We start from the raw sequence: 19,448 nt of genomic DNA, 5'->3' as shown, positions 1-19,448 counted from the left end.
CATTTGTACAAAATTTTAATCATAACATATATAAAAAGATTAAACGATATCAAATTTAAATTTTGCGAATACGATTTTTAGATACATACCATGTGTAACTTATTACTAAACAAGTCACTAGAGGACATTGAGGTTTTGTTTGAGCTAAAACGAACTGCAACTGAACGAAATTAAAATTAGTGTTTAGTTTGGCTCAGTTTAGGCCACAAATTAATATGATACCAAACCATACCTATCCATTTTGGGAGTATTTTAACTCGGTTTATTTCTCTTCCTAAATAATGAAGTAAATATTTCACGTTCTCTTACATGCATACTTATTGCCTTAAAAGTGATGATAGACGAAGAGTTATTTGAACACGTTGAATATAAGTCCAACATCTAACTTAATAACATTGAGACTTTTTTTTATAATAAAACTCAATACTTAGCAATACGTGATTAATTTAAGACAATATTGATGTAGTTAGAGTGAGCGAGTAATAGATCTCTCTAAATATCTGACAAAAGAATGAGTAGTTAAGATCATCAAACTATATTTTTTGGGTAAAAGGCCTTCAAAAATTTTTGGTTAGCAATTCATGTAATACCACATGAAACATTATTGTGGAACTATGATTTCCAGGGCAAGAGTAAGGCGTATTGGAAGACATGGGATCCTAATCTAGCAAAGAATCAAAAAGTTTCTTGACACGCCCCAACCCCAAAATCCTCATATATCAGGGTAGGCACATGCTGGTTGACACCCGAGCATGACGAAGCCATTTTGAACATGTATGCAACATATAAAGAAAGAACGAATTTAAATTAAATGCGTAAATTTGAATATAATGAAGTATGCAATTGCACGAACGTGTTCAGAGCATACAACTAATCAAGAATAATGTGAAAGAATTATTACAAAAAGTACGAACAAAGGAATGGGTCATACACTGAGAAGACTCGAAGATACCTATGTGGAAGCATCCTGATGATGGGCGCAAAACAAAGGATGAGTGGACCAAAGTTTATAATAATAATACTAATAATAAGAAAACTGTTTTCTTTCTGAACATATTAACCCCTTGTTTTGAAAAAACATATATAGTACTACATAGTAGGTTTTTTTGAAAACTCTAGCATGCCATGAAAAAGTTCGTAAAACATGTACGTGTAAACCAATGCTTAGTAATGGTAATAATCGCCCGAAGGTAAATCTATAAAACATCTGTAAATCACATCAATGATGTACTCAACTAGGGGTATCATAGTCGCTTAATGACAATAACTGTCCATCACCCGAAGGTGAAGCTGTATGATACTGGGTTACGCTAGTGAAGAAACATGGTAGGCCCTATCACCCGAAGGTGAAACTGTACGACTCTGGGTTATGCCAGAGAAGAAACATATACAAATAACATCACACATCGACACTATCCGTGGCTAGTGAAGCTGTCTGACACTGGCTTTGGCAGTAAAATTAGGGGTATGGTATAAATATCCTCAACTATGTCCTATGGCCATAGACGTCTACATACCTGTGTTGTGTGGATGTGTTGTATGATAACCCACTAGATAAGCATCGAAAACATATCTCAAAATATCATATCAAATCAATGGAGCTCAAAAGCTCAAAGCATCATCTCATAAATCCATAATAAAACATATTTGTAAATCCGTAGAATTTCATATACAAAAATTCAATAATTCATAACCTTTTGTAAAACGTAAATTCGATAAATCATAAATAATGCATAAAACGTAAAATCATGAAATCATGCTTTTCGTGAATGCAAGCCTAATACTTTATAAAAACATGCAATTCAAGAAGAGGTCCACTCACAGATATTCTATTGTCGGGGAGCCGCTCGAACTAAGGAGGACAAAGTCACTTTTAACCAACGCACTTAAGCATAAATAGAGATCATTTAATAAAACTCTACTAAAAAGATAGATTTTGGGAAAACGGATAGCGGATTCAGATTCGGCACGTCAAAAAACCCAAGGAAGGACTTCGGGTTCCCCTACACGCCGTTATGGGACGACGGCCCGGGAGGCTATGAGCTACCGTAAGCGCCGAGATGGGTCACCGAAAAATTTGTCGTCACCGCGGTGGACGACGGCAAAGCACAGTACCTCCGACGGAGGCGCGTGTGCTCCACACGCCAACCATGGAAACTGGGCTTGGGTCTGGGTCGGGTCAGATCTGGGCTTTGGGTTGCTGGGATGGGCCTAGTAGCTGGGTTGGGTAGGGTTATTGGACTGGGCTTGGTTGTTGGTTTTTTATTCAGTTTGGGTTACATGGCCCAAAGGTTTGGGCAGGCTATTAGATTGGGTTTTGGGGTTGCGGGTCAGGTTGACTCGATTTCAGGCCACCGGATTCGGCTGAAATCTGGGCAGCGAACCAGAGCTCCGTTCGAGCTCAAAAATCAACCATTTGCAATGAAATAAAAGTCAAAATGAAGCTAGTGAAGTAAGGGTTCGAAATATACCAATGAGGGACGGAGCCATGGCCAAAGTTGGCCAAGAATGGCCTGCAAAAGTTGTGGTCCTTGTCAAAAAACTGGGGAAGGTTCCCTTGAGCTATTCCTGCATCCAACACTATACTACGCAAGTCAAACTATCCTAATCATGCCCTAAGACATAATATAGGAAGTTTGGGAGGGTTCTTGAAGCTCACCATCATCGGGAATGGCGAGGATTCATCGGAGAAACCTTTGAACAGTGGCAGTGCCATTGTGAAGAGAGAGATATCGTTCTGGGCTTGGGGTTTGTGAGTCTGACTTTAATCGGTGGGGAAATGTTAGTAAAGGTGGTGGTGAGGTGGTCATCGAAGCTGCGAGGGACAGTTGTTTGGTGTCGAGTATGTAAAGGAAGAGAAGGACGAGATAAAGAGGGTGAAGAGAAGATAGGGAAAAAGAGAGAGAGTTCTCTAGAGAGAGAGAAGTCATAGGAAATAAGGGAAGAACACCAAAGAAATGGAGAACAATTTTGCCACATGTCAGCCAAGGAGAGGCCTAAAGTGGAAAATTACCAAAATGCCCTTAAGTTTCGAATTACGTAAAATTTAATTCCGCTTGCACCCACGTGTTTGTAATGACAAGTACTACAAGGATACGCCAAGGAAATGAATCTCAATTCCACTTGCACCCACGCGTTCGAAGGTCATTTTCGTAAATTCACATTTTAAAATATAAAAACCTAAATATTTAGGGACGGGTTACATTTCTAATATTGTTGGAGTCCTTACAATCTAAGGATTGGAGTGTCCCACAAGTAATTATACTCCTAAGAGGATGCAATATCTATTCCTAGATATCCTTTGAGATTTTCCCGGTTTAATACGGATTCCATATCTTAAAAGCGGTTTAATACGGATTCTATATCCTAAAAGGTTTCCATCTCGACTGGTATAAATACACAATTTTAGAATTTATCTTTGGTAACGCAATTGTAAAAGTGAATTTCCTATGACAAATCAAACAAGAACGCGTGTACAAAATAAGTTTTGTATTAATGTAAGTGTAGGGTTACAATCTCTAATTGCAAATTTCAATCCTTTGATTCGATCTCTAGGGTTGTGGAGTGTATGTGCAAGATTGTTAATCTAAGGGTGGCAATGACTTGATCTCAAATGAACGGGTGCCGCAAGGTTTTGGCTTGTGGTGATGGAAAAACCGGCACATGTAGTGGTGCTTGATGATTCTTCACTGGTGTGACGAAGAACACATAGAACTTTCTAAGTCTTCTGAGTGGTTGGGAGTATTTAGGGCTTAACAGTTTGAGTGTTTGTGTGTGAGGGTGAATTTCTGAGCCCTTTACTGTTTGGGAGCCTCATATTTACAGGCTTTCCAAGTCTTGGTTATGGCTGGATTTGGCCTTAATTGTGGACTTGATTAATTGACGAAAAAGCCAAGACTTGATTTTGGGCTCGGTTTGTGATTTGACTTTATCAAAATCAAATAATCAATCACATTTAAATTTCAATCAATTACTTTGTTTTATTTAAATTGAAATTAATCAAAGAATTAATAAAAATATTTCCTTAATTCTCCACCAAATATCGACACATGTCACTCTTGATAATTCATCTAGTTTTGATGAGTCACGTGCCATGTGTACGATATGTGAGACACGTGATGCATACCGCTTAAGCTCTGACATGTCGAAATTTACATGTCTACAACAATTATCCCCCGCTATTCTCTTACCTATGGCTTGAGTATCATATATTTGCCTACTAAAAAATGATCATCAAAGAGCCTTTGACCGACACACATCCCCCGGTCATTGGCTACCAACCTTTTTATGGCACTGTTGCGAGCGACCAAATTGGTCGTACGATCAACTTGATGAAATGAAATAATCAAGAACTAACAATTCTTTATTTTTTTTTGGTGGCGGCACCGCCCTTAACTAAAACATTTGAGAATGTAAATAAAACAAAAACAATGACAACTCAACAAGCAACCACTAGTTTTTGTACGTCGTTTCACATCATTGGTCGACCAAATAAATTAATGCATGGGGTTAGTTGAATCATGCTATGAACAAAATATGAATGAGATCTTTTTTACGAGGATCTGAAGATCTTTATATCGTGTTCATCGTACATCGTATAATCAATTTTCGTCAAGTATTGTTTATGTTTAATTTTAAATAAAAATATTTAAAATAAGAAATTCTGAACGTACGATGTACCATGAACGAACATGAGATGAGGATCCTCAAAATTCTTACAAAGAGAATCCGAAGAGAATCCTCATTCACAAAATGTAATCTATCTTTGTTGTATAGTTAAAGCTAATTTTTATTTGATCTATACGTATAAAAGAGTGATAAGAAGTTGGCAAAGAGATGGAATAAGACTAAAGACACGAACAAGTTACAAAAGAATTAATTAAATAATGATTATGGAAACCACCATGGGACAATTTAGTTGTTAAGAACGAATTCTAGACCCACATTTCACACGACAAGTTTTGGGTTCGATTCTTGCTACTAGTAAATCGCACGATGGTGGCAGAGAAAGGTTGAAATATCTCTGTGAGTCTTTCCAGCTCTTAAAATGATAGACTACAGTAACAAAATCACCAATTAGTCTCATTTATAAATAAAGAAAAACAAATAACGATTTATGAATAATTGTGAAGTTTTTTTTTTTTTTTTTTTTTGTTTTTTTTTGAAAACTGGAAATGCATTAACCAGTTTCAAAAAAAAAAAAAAAGAAACCTTCACGATTATTAGTGGGATATATATAGATAAGAGAGGTCTAAAACTAGAAAACCCAAAATGGTGGTCGAAGTGTTATAAACCTAAACTATGTTATATGCTTGTCTTGTGCACTACCACTTCATTCTTGTGCATTTGTGCTCAGGTACTAGACATCATAGGGACAATATTTTTGTTGCGTCTACTCAATAATACACTTTCTTATCCATGTAATTAAACGATATCTAACTTAATTAAAGTTTTAAAAATACGGTTTCTAAATACATACCATGTGTAACTTAATACTAAACAAGTCACTAAGGGTAGTCATAGCGAGGTTTGATTCAAGGTAAAAGGATTCGCAACTGAACAAAGCTAAAATTAGTGTTTAGTTTGGTTCAGTTTAGGCCTCAAATTAATGGATGGCCAAACCATACCAATCAACAATTAAGGAAATCCTTCATATTCTCTTACCTGCGTTCTTATTGCCTTGAAAGTGATGCTATATGAAGAGTGACTTGAATATGTTGAATATAAATTTCACATTCAACTTAATAACACAGAGATTTTTTGTGATAAATTCAACACTTAGCAGTATATAGTTAAGTTAGTATAATATCGGTGTGGTTGAAGGGTTCAGTAATTAGTTGCTTTGAATATTTGATAGAAAAATGTGTAGTTGGGATGATAAAACAATATCCTAGGGTAAAAGGCCGTCAAAAACTTTTGGTTACGAATGTGATAAACATGAAACACATGAAACTTTATGAGTAAGATTACTTGACTTAATAAATCAAGTGTTTGGAATACTAGTCTAAAATCTAGTAGAAAAACAAAAATACTTCAGCCACTAGATACAAGTCTCAAATCTTGAAAAATAGAAAAATAGAAAAATGTAAATATTTTATGTAACGAAAGGCTGCGGTTGAGGTATCACATTTCTATACGTAAATTATAAGTCTAAGACTCTAAAAGTCTTTAAGTTTTGTATGGGCCCTTAAAATTTGTTAAAAACGTGCCTTATTGATATGAACAAATAACATGTCACTTTCACATGTAAAATTATATGATTAGGAAGAGAGAGACACGTCCACGCCACGTCACTTCTGGATAAGTTGGGAATATTATTACTTGAAATTTTCAAGCCTTTCCTTGCACTTTTGCATATCCGAAAATTTATTCCCTAGCATTCCTTTCATTTTGTTTTGTTTCTATTTTTTATTTTTGAAGGTTTTTCATTTTGGTTTCTTAAGAACATGGTGACTCATGCCTATAATATAGACATGGTAATCGTGTCGTGTTTGTCTTGTTGAATGACGTTTTCATGACATACCTGATATTTTAACAGATCATGTCGTGTCAAACTTGTTAAAATAAAAGAGTAATATGACCCAACCTGATCTCTTGTTAAAATTAATGGATATATTACCCAACCTGCTATCCGCTAAATAAAATATATTTTAATTTAATAAATAATTAAATAAAAAGTTTCATACTAAATTAGTATCTACATACAACATTGCCACATAAATGTTACTCAAAACCTAAAAACACTAAGATTTGATTCTCTTCCTATTGTAACTTCTACACACTCCTCATCACTAAGGTTCACGAAATTTAAATCTGTAGCATCCATTGCTTCTAAAGAAAAAAAAAGAAACATAATTAATATTTTAGCTAGTTAGATTTTTACATTAAAGAACATATTAGGAAACCGCTAGGAAAGAAGTGTATACTTTCGAAATACCAAAGCCGTATAATAAATTCTAAATTCTAATTATGAAATACCTAACTTTACAAATCCTAATTTGGAATTATACAATCCCTAAATCTACAAAACCCTAATTTTTTTTTTCTTGAATCGAAAGATATTATAATCAAATTAAATAAATTACCTTAATTTGGAAGGATTGGATGTCAAATATGAATGTCAGCGGGAAATGGGCGTGAATCGAGATTTGGAAGGATTGAATCACATTATTGCCAGCCAATTGTGAGATTAAGCCCACCCTCTTTCCCTTAGTGTAAATAATATCATTTGTTAAAAAAAAATAAAAACAATCATTTGACAACTTATTTAAGCACATTATTATCCGAACTGGCATTACACGTCTCTTAAGATGTTTTGAACACAACATTCATGATTTTCCTTATTTTTTATTATATTTTTCTTTCTCTTTCACGTGGGCACCATCAACTTTCACTCATCATTCCATTTTTTTATTCTTTTCTCTCTTCCCGCTTATATTTATATTACATTTTATAATGACCAAATTACCCATGCATTATTTGATATATTATATTGGGCTGCTTTTGAATTTTTTTGGTTAAGGGACAATTTTGTCCTATTATTTTTTGTCGAAGTCGTGACCCCAAATTGGGGCTCTGGCTTTATATATAAGAGATTTGTAACCCAAACACCACCTAACTCGATAACAAACCTCTGTTCTCTTAACACCGCCCCCACTCCCTCCTTTGGTTCTAAACAAAGACATGCATGCTTTTCTTTAATAATTTCTCAAATTATGAAAAATTTTAATGACTTTTTTTAAGGTGAAGAGGACATACTTGTTTGATCTGATTTAATAATTTTTTTTTCACATTACAGGGGATGTTTTACATTACTCGAAAAACAGTGAATTGAAGAGAAATATTCTGTCATCTACGTAATTCACCACTTACCTGATCTAATTACTTTTAGTGATTATATACTTCCAATTTCTACTTAAGGGGATTCCTTTCGTAAAATAAAAGACAGTAGGATTTTGGTTTAAATAAAATTTACCATTAGGTTAGTTCGAACGTTTTAGGGCCGTTTCAAGTCCACCCCTGCCATACATTTTGTTACTGTGAGCTCTTCTCTATCAGGTTTCTATTCACCTCAAAGTCTGATCATATTGTTTGATTGATGCATCTCCCACTTCGAATTGGGGAGTAGAATTAGCAAACTACGAGTGAAACTACACATTCAATGGCTAGGTTAGCTAAAATCACCTTAACATGTGCGTAGTGGTATAGTTTGGGCTTGATCCAAGCGGCCATGATAATGTCGACTGCAGTTGACGGCGGCGACTGCAGCGTTAGTAGCGGCGGAAGATGAGCTTGTTATAGAAGTGATAGAGTGTCATTGTACAAGCAAAGTCATGAACAAAGTCGTTGTACAAATGCTTTTATTTCTTTTAATTAGTTTTGAGTTCTACTCTTTATAGAAGTGATAGTGATTTATTACCAAGAATAACCAAATATAAAAACTGTTAGATAAGTACATTTCTCCGGTGACCATTTCTCGATTGGAGATATTTTGCACAAACTCATTATGATTTTGTTGTATCTCTTTGTGAGTTTTTATGTTGTGGGTCTAATTTATCTAAATTCGTCGTTTTTTGCTGCATAGATGATTTAGTCTTTTGTGGCTGGAGGATTACTTTATGTCTCACTGTTGCTATATACTCTCTTTATCTTGTATTTGTATTGTTTTTGTGTCTTGTCACCCTTTTGTGGTCAAATTACGAATGTAATTGCCTTTCCATAAATTAGATACTACCATCATGATTTTATGAGCGCAAAAACCAAAAGATAGACGAATGCTAACGAAACGTGCTGCCCCCCTCACAATCTTGGCTCAAAAAATAATGTCGAATTTAACCCACATTACTCAACAGAGAAGAGATAAACACTAGGAAACATAAAATCTATGGAGAGACTTTCTAGCGAGTTTGGTTGTCATTTTTTTAAAATATATTGGTTGTGCAGTGTCTGAAGGGGTCTGTTTGTTTGGCTTCACTATGTTTTTTTGGACTAGACTGGACTAATTCTTGGTGTAGTCCAATGTTTGTTATCATGCAAGGTAAACATTAATGGATTAGTTGGGACTCGCCTAGACTAAAGACGTTGCTAGAAGTTCTTAGAGAGAATTCCTGAAAACCCTAAGAGTCGCTAAGACTTGCTTCCTTTGCGTCACTCGTGTGCCGGAAAGAGAAGCTCGACGAGGTGGACAAAATATTCTTTTTTAACCTAATGTGTGACATCCCGTCCCGGAAATACCGAAATGTACGTATGAAATTACAATTTTACCCCTAGTGTGCTTTCGTCACGTTTTGGTTGTTTGTTGTGTTGTGGCATGTGTTTGGAACCTCACACACTCCCACACACACACAGACACTATCCTTCTCTCTCTCCCTCTGTCTTCTCTCTCTCCCGAGTCCTCTACCCTTCTTCTTCTTCCTAAAAACGTACGGACCAACACTTATACCCCTCAAACCGTGACAGATCGAGGAAACTAAGGACACCATTCAACTCGTGAGGTCGAGGCGAGCACAACCATACCATTTTCAGGTAGGAACCTCAACGTTTTCACGTCGAATTCACAAGCCCCGATTTATGTACTGTTCATGCAAAATTTATACGTTGAGTTTTTGGGATTTCTAAGCTCGTAGGTAGCTTGGTGGTGTCCCAAGGAGCCTCGGAGTGCTTCGTTGGACGAAATTGGACGTCGGGATCGTCCTACTCGAAGTTGGCCGGTTTTGGTTGTTTGCACAGGTAAGATTTCGTAACTTTTAGCCTTTAAAAGTGGTCCAACGTGATTCTACTAGTTTAGGGCTTTCTTTTGGTCCAAGAATCATAGAAAACGGTTGAGAAACGAAGGAGAATAGTTAGTTTAAAGTTTTTCCCAGTTTCCGGCGACCGGAGTCCGGCGAGGGTAGGCCGGAGAAGAAAGGGGAATATTCCGTCAAGTTTGACGGAATATTCCTAACGGCAGTGACGGTATCCGGTTAGATTTGACGGAATATTCCGTCAGTTTAACGGAATATTCCTGACGGCGTCTGTTGACACCGTCAGTGTGCCTGGCACGTGGCCGCGCGTGGGGGGCGCGTAGGTCCGTGCCTGTGCTGGCGCGTGGGGGCGCGTGCGGGGTCCAAAAATTATTTTAAAAATATGGTTGTGATCCTGAGGTTGTGTAGAGCACGTTGGTATATTCATTTGTCCATTTTGAGCAATGTATGAGAAGTTATTACGAGAAACGGGTTATGTGCTTTAAAGTTAACGTTTTTATAGTTGTTTCGCATTTAGGTGACACGTACCCAGAGGACGAGCGTGCACACGCGAGACAGGGGGGCTACGACCCTTCTACATACCAGTGAGTGGGCTTTTGTTTTCCGTATATACCTATATACATTTATATTCCCAGAAATTGATTTAAAAGGGTTATTTGCCTTATGCCATGCATGTTATTATTAACGTTTATGCATCATCACATTCATTAGTAGTGGCATGCATATACATATTTATATGTGGGTGCTGTGGAGGCATAGGTAAGTACCAGGTAAGCGTTATTTAACGATTGCATTAAATAGTGGTTAGAGATGCTTAGAGAGCTCATAACCTGCACCCCCGGTGTTAGTGCTCCCGCCCAGAGTAGGGCACAGTCCTTCACGTGTTGTTCACCTCCCGCACCATACGCTCAGCTTGGATCCAAGCTAGGTGCATAGGCCTGTCGTACAGACCACGATAGGTGGTTCCGACTCGTAGGTGACCCGCGATTATTCGCACAGCCTTCACGTGATCGTAGCACTAGAGCGTATATATATGTTACACCCAGGCTTGTCGTACAGACCACTTTAGGTGGTTCCGACTCGTGGGCAGGTTTAGATATTGAGATTGAGATTTGAGCTCTAGATGTAGCCGTACAGGTCACGTAGGTGACTCCGGCTGCCTGATTACATGATATTGATTATGATTATACCTGGGCACTTGCATATCACTTTGAGATTTTGGCATGGCATATCTTGAGCATGATTGGTATACCCTTGAGCATGTTTTGCATGTTTACACATACGTACATATGTTTATTTTCTGGGAAGTATACAGGTTTTACGGTGAGGGGTTAGAAAGTATTTTATGAAATGGTTTTCAAAGAGCTTTGTTTTTGCCCACTCACGTTTTTGTTTTGCGCCCCTCCAGGTTCTAGTTGCTTAGCCGTTGCGGTGGTTTCCCTTGAGAGCTTTTCGGCGTTCTGACAGACACTCCCCATTGTAGGGTCGCCTTCGGGCGTACTATCGTTGTTGTTTTAATTGGACTGCTATAGACCTGCTCTGAATTTGTATCGCACTAACTAACACTCATTCTAGTACTTGTATGCTAGTTTTTTTTTTTTTTGTACTTTCATATTACTACTTTAGCTTCCGCACGTGCACATGGCTACGTCACCTTTGTGTGACGGCCAGCACGCTCCGATCTCGGTCGGGGTGTGTCAGTTTGGTATCAGAGCCTAGGTTTGGCAGTCCTGTGTCCTTGTGAGTATTCTAATAATTTTGATGTCTTCTGTCAGAACTATGCCGCCTCGTCGGGAACCCCGTCGCTCTTCTGAGCCTATGTTCCCCGATATTACTCAGCTGGGGGAAGCTTTTGCTACAGCCCTTCAGGCAGTGATGCGCCCTCCCCAGAGGACTCCTCTGGAGACCATGTACAATCTGAAGTTGGATAAGTTTAAGGGCAGTGAGGGACCCGAGAGTGCAGAGCGCTGACTAGAACACATAGAGAAGACTTTCCGGGTGCTACATAATCAGGGGAACTTGCCTATGGAGAGGTGGGTCGAGACGACCGCTTGGTTTCTAGATACGGAGTCGGCAGCTTGGTGGGAGCAGGAGCTCCGTAGGTTGACTCCGGATCAGAGGATTGATTGGAACGTGTTTACGGGGTTGTTTAGGAGAAGATATGTACCCCCTGAGTACATTGACCGCAAGAAGCAGGAGTTTTCCGAACTGAAACAGCGGAAGATGTCAGCGAATGAGTACTACCGTAAGTTTACGGACTTGTCCCGTTATCACCCTGATGTCGCTGGTAATCCGGCGGAGATGCTCCGTCTTTTCCGTCTGGGCACAAGGAAGAAGTGGCGTTCTATGGCGTCTACGGTCCACAGCGAGACTTATCGGGACTTCTATGAGATACTGTTGAGGATCGAGGATTCCGAGAATATGTCGAGCGATACTGATGAAGAGAAGGACGGCAACCAGAAGAAAGATGACAAAGGCAAAGGTCAGGCATCGCTCGGGCCCCGACAGACTCAGAACTTCAAGAGAGGTGGAGCTAGTTCTAGTTCTTCGAGTGGTGGCTTCAGTGCCACTGGGCAGGGTCGTGGAGGTAGATTTTCTGGTGGCGCTAGAGGCCAGAGGCAGGGCGATGGTGGGCGAGGCAGAGCCCCTATTTGCCGCAGGTGTAACAACCGACATTTCGGTGAGTGTAGACGTGGTAGCAACGGTTGTTTCACATGTGGACAGGTGGGACATAGAGCGGCAAATTGTCCCCAGGGTCAGCAGCAGCAGAAACCGCAGCAGACCTTTATGCCACCGCCTGCACCACTCCAGCAGATCCAGGGTCCTAGTAGTTACGGCCAGACGGGTCGAGGTGGTGCTTACCATTATCAGGGTGATGCTGTTCCTTATGCTCCGGGGCAGTATCAGTACCCTCAGGATCCCTATTCCCAGGGTGGCTATCCCCAGTATTCAGGCGGCTATATGCCGTATCCTCCAGCCCCAGCGGGTGGTTCACAGTGGTATCAGGGAGGACAGTATCAGCAGGGGGAGATTGCCACTAGCAGTGCAGGATCTTCGAGACAGTCAGGCCAGCCCAGTCAAGGGCGTGGTGCTCAGGGACGCGGTGTTCAGGCGAGCCGAGGCCGCGGTGGGCGTCAGCAGGGACAGGGGCGTCTTCACAATATTTCTCTGCAGGACGCTCAGAACAACCCAGACTTGATTATGGGTACGTTGAACATTCTTGGTTGTTTTGCTAGAGTCTTAATTGATTGTGGAGCTACACATTCCGTAATTTCTCATACATTTGCTCAAGCGACGCAACCTCGCCCCACACCCCTAGGGTATGATTTAGAGTTTGTTATGCCTAGGGGAGAGAGTTGCGTTGTAGATTGTGTGTACCCGGGGTGTCCAGTGATCGTAGAGGGTGTTGCTTTGTCAGCCGATCTTATCCCGTTAAATATTGTGGACTTTGATGTGATTCTGGGCACGGACTGGTTGCACTTCTATCGTGCCAACATTGACTGTTACGGGAAAGTAGTTACGTTTCACCGACCTGGACTACCTGTGGTTACTTTCGTGGGTGAGCAGAGTGGGGTGAGATATGGCGTTATTTCGGCGCTACGAGCGAAAAAGTTGTTAACTAAGGGTTGTCAGGGGTATCTGGCTCATGTGGTGCTGGATGAGGTTGTTACTAGCAGAATAGAGGATGTGAGAGTGGTCAGACACTTCCCTGATGTATTTCCTGAGGATTTACCTGGGTTACCCCCAGATCGAGACGTAGAGTTCACCATTGAGTTGATTCCAGGTACCAATCCTATTTCTTTAACTCCTTATCGTATGGCTCCTGCGGAGTTAAGGGAATTGAAAGTTCAGCTGCAAGAGTTAGTAGATAAGGGATTTATCCAGCCTAGTACTTCGCCTTGGGGTGCTCCAGTGTTGTTTGTGAGGAAGAAGGATGGAACTTTGAGACTGTGCATCGACTACAGGCAACTCAATCGGGTGACGATTAAAAACCGTTATCCATTGCCTCGTATCGATGATTTGTTTGATCAGCTGAGAGGTGCTTGCGTGTTCTCTAAGATAGACTTGAGGTCTGGTTACTATCAGCTGAAGATCAGTAGGGATGATGTCCCTAAGACGGCGTTCAGGACTCGTTACGGTCATTACGAGTTTCTGGTTATGCCATTTGGATTGACGAATGCACCAGCCGCCTTTATGGATTTGATGAACCGAGTATTCCAGCCTTACTTGGATAGATTCGTCATTGTCTTCATTGACGATATTCTGGTGTATTCTAAGTCGAAAGCGGAGCATGTTCGACATCTTACTTTGGTGTTGAAAAGGTTGAGGGAACACCAGTTATATGCTAAGTTTAGCAAGTGCCAGTTCTGGTTAGACCAAGTTGCGTTCTTGGGACACGTCATTTCTGCTCAGGGTATTTTGGTTGACCCTCAGAAGGTTGCAGCGGTAGAGAGTTGGGAGCAACCGCGAACCGTCACCGAAGTGAGAAGTTTCCTTGGTTTGGCAGGGTATTATCGGAGGTTCGTTAAGGATTTTTCGGTGATTGCCTTGCCGTTGACGAGGTTAACGAGGAAGGATGTCAAATTTGAGTGGGATGATAGGTGCGAGCGGAGTTTCCAACAGTTGAAGCATTGTCTCACTCATGCACCTGTTTTGGCACTCCCAGACGATAGTGGTGATTTCGAGGTTTACAGCGATGCTTCCTTGAATGGTTTGGGATGTGTATTAATGCAGCATGGTAGGGTGATTGCTTATGCTTCGCGGCAGTTGAAACCTCATGAGAGGAATTACCCTACACATGATTTGGAGTTGGCTGCTATCATTTTTGCGTTAAAGTTGTGGAGGCACTATCTTTACGGAGAAAAGTGCAGGATCTTTACGGATCACAAGAGTCTCCAGTATCTCTTTACTCAGAAGGAACTCAATCTTCGTCAACGGAGGTGGTTGGAGTTGCTCAGCGATTACGATTGCACGATTGATTATCATCCTGGTCGTGCGAACGTAGTGGCTGATGCACTTAGCAGGAAGTCACAGGGCCGTATTAACGCGTTGTACGCTAGTCGTGCTCCTCTTTTGGTGGACTTGCGTACTACGGGGGTAAGGCTAGAAGCCGAAGATCGAGATGTGGCATTACTTGCTAATTTTCAAGTTAGGCCGATACTTGTTGATCGGGTGCTTGAAGCCCAAGTAACTGACCAGGAGACTCAAGAACTTATTCAAGCTCGAGAGCAAGGAAGGAGGCGGGACCTCAGAGTTCGGGATTCGGATGGCATGTTGATGCTAGAAGGTAGAATGTTTGTGCCTAAGAGTGTGGAGTTGAAGAAAGAAATTCTCGATGAAGCACATATCTCGGCTTATGCCATGCACCCAGGAGCTACTAAAATGTATCATACCATTCGACCGTTTTATTATTGGCCGGGTATGAAGAGGGAGATAGCCGAGTATGTGAGCAGGTGTGCTGTTTGTCAGCAAGTTAAAGCAGAAAGGAAGAAGCCGTTTGGGTTGTTGCAGCCGCTTCCCGTTCCAGAGTGGAAATGGGAAAATATCACCATGGATTTTGTGTACAAGCTCCCACGTACACATAATGGCTTTGACGGCATTTGGGTGATCGTCGATCGACTCACTAAGTCGGCTCATTTTATTCCTGTGAGAGAGAAGTATTCTCTGAGCCGTTTAGCGGAGTTATTCATTTCGAAGGTTGTAAAGTACCACGGTGTCCCAGTGAGTATTGTCTCGGATCGTGATCCACGATTCACATCGAAGTTTTGGGTAGCTTTCCAGGAAGCTTTAGGCACGAGATTACTTTACAGCACGGCGTATCATCCACAGACAGACGGACAGTCAGAGAGAACTATTCAGACCTTGGAGGATATGCTGCGAGCTTCGGTGTTGCAGTTTGGTGACGCTTGGCATCAAAGATTGGATTTGATGGAATTTGCTTACAACAACAGTTTTCATTCGAGCATTGGCATGGCGCCATTTGAGGCCTTGTATGGCAGAGCTTGTCGCACACCGTTATGTTGGTCAGAGGTTGGAGAAAGAGTTTTAGTGGGTCCAGAGATTGTCGAGGAGACTACTCAGAATGTTCAGGTGATTAAGTCTAACCTGAAAGCAGCTCAGGACAGGCAGAAGAGTCTAGCGGATCGGCGTGCTACGGACAGAACATATGAGGTCGGAGATTGGGTATTTCTGAAGCTTTCACCGTGGAGAGGTGTTGTGCGGTTCGGAAAGAAGGGGAAACTGAGTCCTAGGTACATCGGACCATACATGGTCACCGAACGAGTTGGTGAGGTAGCTTACAGGTTGGAGTTGCCTCCGGAGTTGGCTAGAGTGCATAATGTTTTTCACGTGTCTATGCTCCGACACTATGTTGCTGATCCATCTCACGTGATACCTCCTCAACCGCTTGAGATTAACCCAGATCTGACGTATGATGAGGAACCAGTGACAATCATTGATTGGAAAGAGAAGGTTTTGAGGAACAAGACAGTGAATTTAGTGAAGGTTTTGTGGAGGAACCATTCAGTTGAGGAAGCTACGTGGGAGACAGAAGATCGGATGAGGGATTTGTATCCCCGGTTGTTCTTTAACCACTAGGGGTTGTTATTTGGTTGTTTTGAATTTCGGGACGAAATTCTTTTAAGGTGGGAAGGTTGTGACATCCCGTCCCGGAAATACCGAAATGTACGTATGAAATTACAATTTTACCCCTAGTGTGCTTTCGTCACGTTTTGGTTGTTTGTTGTGTTGTGGCATGTGTTTGGAACCTCACACACTCCCACACACACACAGACACTATCCTTCTCTCTCTCCCTCTGTCTTCTCTCTCTCCCGAGTCCTCTACCCTTCTTCTTCTTCCTAAAAACGTACGGACCAACACTTATACCCCTCAAACCGTGACAGATCGAGGAAACTAAGGACACCATTCAACTCGTGAGGTCGAGGCGAGCACAACCATACCATTTTCAGGTAGGAACCTCAACGTTTTCACGTCGAATTCACAAGCCCCGATTTATGTACTGTTCATGCAAAATTTATACGTTGAGTTTTTGGGATTTCTAAGCTCGTAGGTAGCTTGGTGGTGTCCCAAGGAGCCTCGGAGTGCTTCGTTGGACGAAATTGGACGTCGGGATCGTCCTACTCGAAGTTGGCCGGTTTTGGTTGTTTGCACAGGTAAGATTTCGTAACTTTTAGCCTTTAAAAGTGGTCCAACGTGATTCTACTAGTTTAGGGCTTTCTTTTGGTCCAAGAATCATAGAAAACGGTTGAGAAACGAAGGAGAATAGTTAGTTTAAAGTTTTTCCCAGTTTCCGGCGACCGGAGTCCGGCGAGGGTAGGCCGGAGAAGAAAGGGGAATATTCCGTCAAGTTTGACGGAATATTCCTAACGGCAGTGACGGTATCCGGTTAGATTTGACGGAATATTCCGTCAGTTTAACGGAATATTCCTGACGGCGTCTGTTGACACCGTCAGTGTGCCTGGCACGTGGCCGCGCGTGGGGGGCGCGTAGGTCCGTGCCTGTGCTGGCGCGTGGGGGCGCGTGCGGGGTCCAAAAATTATTTTAAAAATATGGTTGTGATCCTGAGGTTGTGTAGAGCACGTTGGTATATTCATTTGTCCATTTTGAGCAATGTATGAGAAGTTATTACGAGAAACGGGTTATGTGCTTTAAAGTTAACGTTTTTATAGTTGTTTCGCATTTAGGTGACACGTACCCAGAGGACGAGCGTGCACACGCGAGACAGGGGGGCTACGACCCTTCTACATACCAGTGAGTGGGCTTTTGTTTTCCGTATATACCTATATACATTTATATTCCCAGAAATTGATTTAAAAGGGTTATTTGCCTTATGCCATGCATGTTATTATTAACGTTTATGCATCATCACATTCATTAGTAGTGGCATGCATATACATATTTATATGTGGGTGCTGTGGAGGCATAGGTAAGTACCAGGTAAGCGTTATTTAACGATTGCATTAAATAGTGGTTAGAGATGCTTAGAGAGCTCATAACCTGCACCCCCGGTGTTAGTGCTCCCGCCCAGAGTAGGGCACAGTCCTTCACGTGTTGTTCACCTCCCGCACCATACGCTCAGCTTGGATCCAAGCTAGGTGCATAGGCCTGTCGTACAGACCACGATAGGTGGTTCCGACTCGTAGGTGACCCGCGATTATTCGCACAGCCTTCACGTGATCGTAGCACTAGAGCGTATATATATGTTACACCCAGGCTTGTCGTACAGACCACTTTAGGTGGTTCCGACTCGTGGGCAGGTTTAGATATTGAGATTGAGATTTGAGCTCTAGATGTAGCCGTACAGGTCACGTAGGTGACTCCGGCTGCCTGATTACATGATATTGATTATGATTATACCTGGGCACTTGCATATCACTTTGAGATTTTGGCATGGCATATCTTGAGCATGATTGGTATACCCTTGAGCATGTTTTGCATGTTTACACATACGTACATATGTTTATTTTCTGGGAAGTATACAGGTTTTACGGTGAGGGGTTAGAAAGTATTTTATGAAATGGTTTTCAAAGAGCTTTGTTTTTGCCCACTCACGTTTTTGTTTTGCGCCCCTCCAGGTTCTAGTTGCTTAGCCGTTGCGGTGGTTTCCCTTGAGAGCTTTTCGGCGTTCTGACAGACACTCCCCATTGTAGGGTCGCCTTCGGGCGTACTATCGTTGTTGTTTTAATTGGACTGCTATAGACCTGCTCTGAATTTGTATCGCACTAACTAACACTCATTCTAGTACTTGTATGCTAGTTTTTTTTTTTTTTTTGTACTTTCATATTACTACTTTAGCTTCCGCACGTGCACATGGCTACGTCACCTTTGTGTGACGGCCAGCACGCTCCGATCTCGGTCGGGGTGTGTCATAATGTATTTCAGAGTTCAGACATTCTCCCTTCTTCTATTGATCTAAGATAATATTTTTTTTTTAAGTATTATTATAAGGGGAAGAAAATGATTCGAAACGATTACAATAATTTAAGAAGATAAGAGTTTCGTACTTAGAACGCATGAGCTTCAACCTCCTATCCACTATGATATTGAGAATATTAACAAAAATGTTTAAATGTTTTTTAATTCTCTTGAATGGAATGAATTAATATGCAAGATCCCGAGATGGTTGTAACAGAATAACTAAATAGGATGCACCAAATATAAAAGTAAGAAACAGCAAAGTAATAATAATTGTAGGGGTGTGTTATCCACCCACCTCATTTTACTTCTCACACACCCTTTGTTAATTTCTGTCCGTTGATCTTTTTCAATTCATCTGATCCAATGACCGAAAATTAGAAGAGTGTGTGAGAAGTAAAAAAAAATGTGTGAATATCACATCCCTAATTGTAAATACCAAATATAGGATATTAGTGTTCAACACCAACTAGTACGTTGTGAAAATGGGAGAAAAATAATAAGTAATGTGCAAGTATAACTTGTTAAAACCAGCTCATTATTATCTAACGAAGTTTTTCTTCCGAACATAACCACTCGATTTGATTTGATATTGTTCTTCAATTTTACTAGAATTTAATTTTGTAAGGAAAAAGAGAAAAATTTCTTTTGTAATTCTTTTTTTTTTTTCTTTTCAAAAAAGATTAACTGATGACTTCGCACAGCAGTCCACTTTTTAAAAAACCAAAAAAACTCATAAAGATATTTCAATATCATTTTAACCACTATCA

Source organism: the organism of the source record quoted next, unplaced genomic scaffold, assembly GCF_019419815.1.
Source record: "Pyrus x bretschneideri cultivar Hongxiangsu unplaced genomic scaffold, Pyrus_bretschneideri_v1 Contig46, whole genome shotgun sequence".
Taxonomy (NCBI): domain Eukaryota; kingdom Viridiplantae; phylum Streptophyta; class Magnoliopsida; order Rosales; family Rosaceae; genus Pyrus; species Pyrus x bretschneideri.
This window is presented reverse-complemented; position numbering follows the sequence as displayed.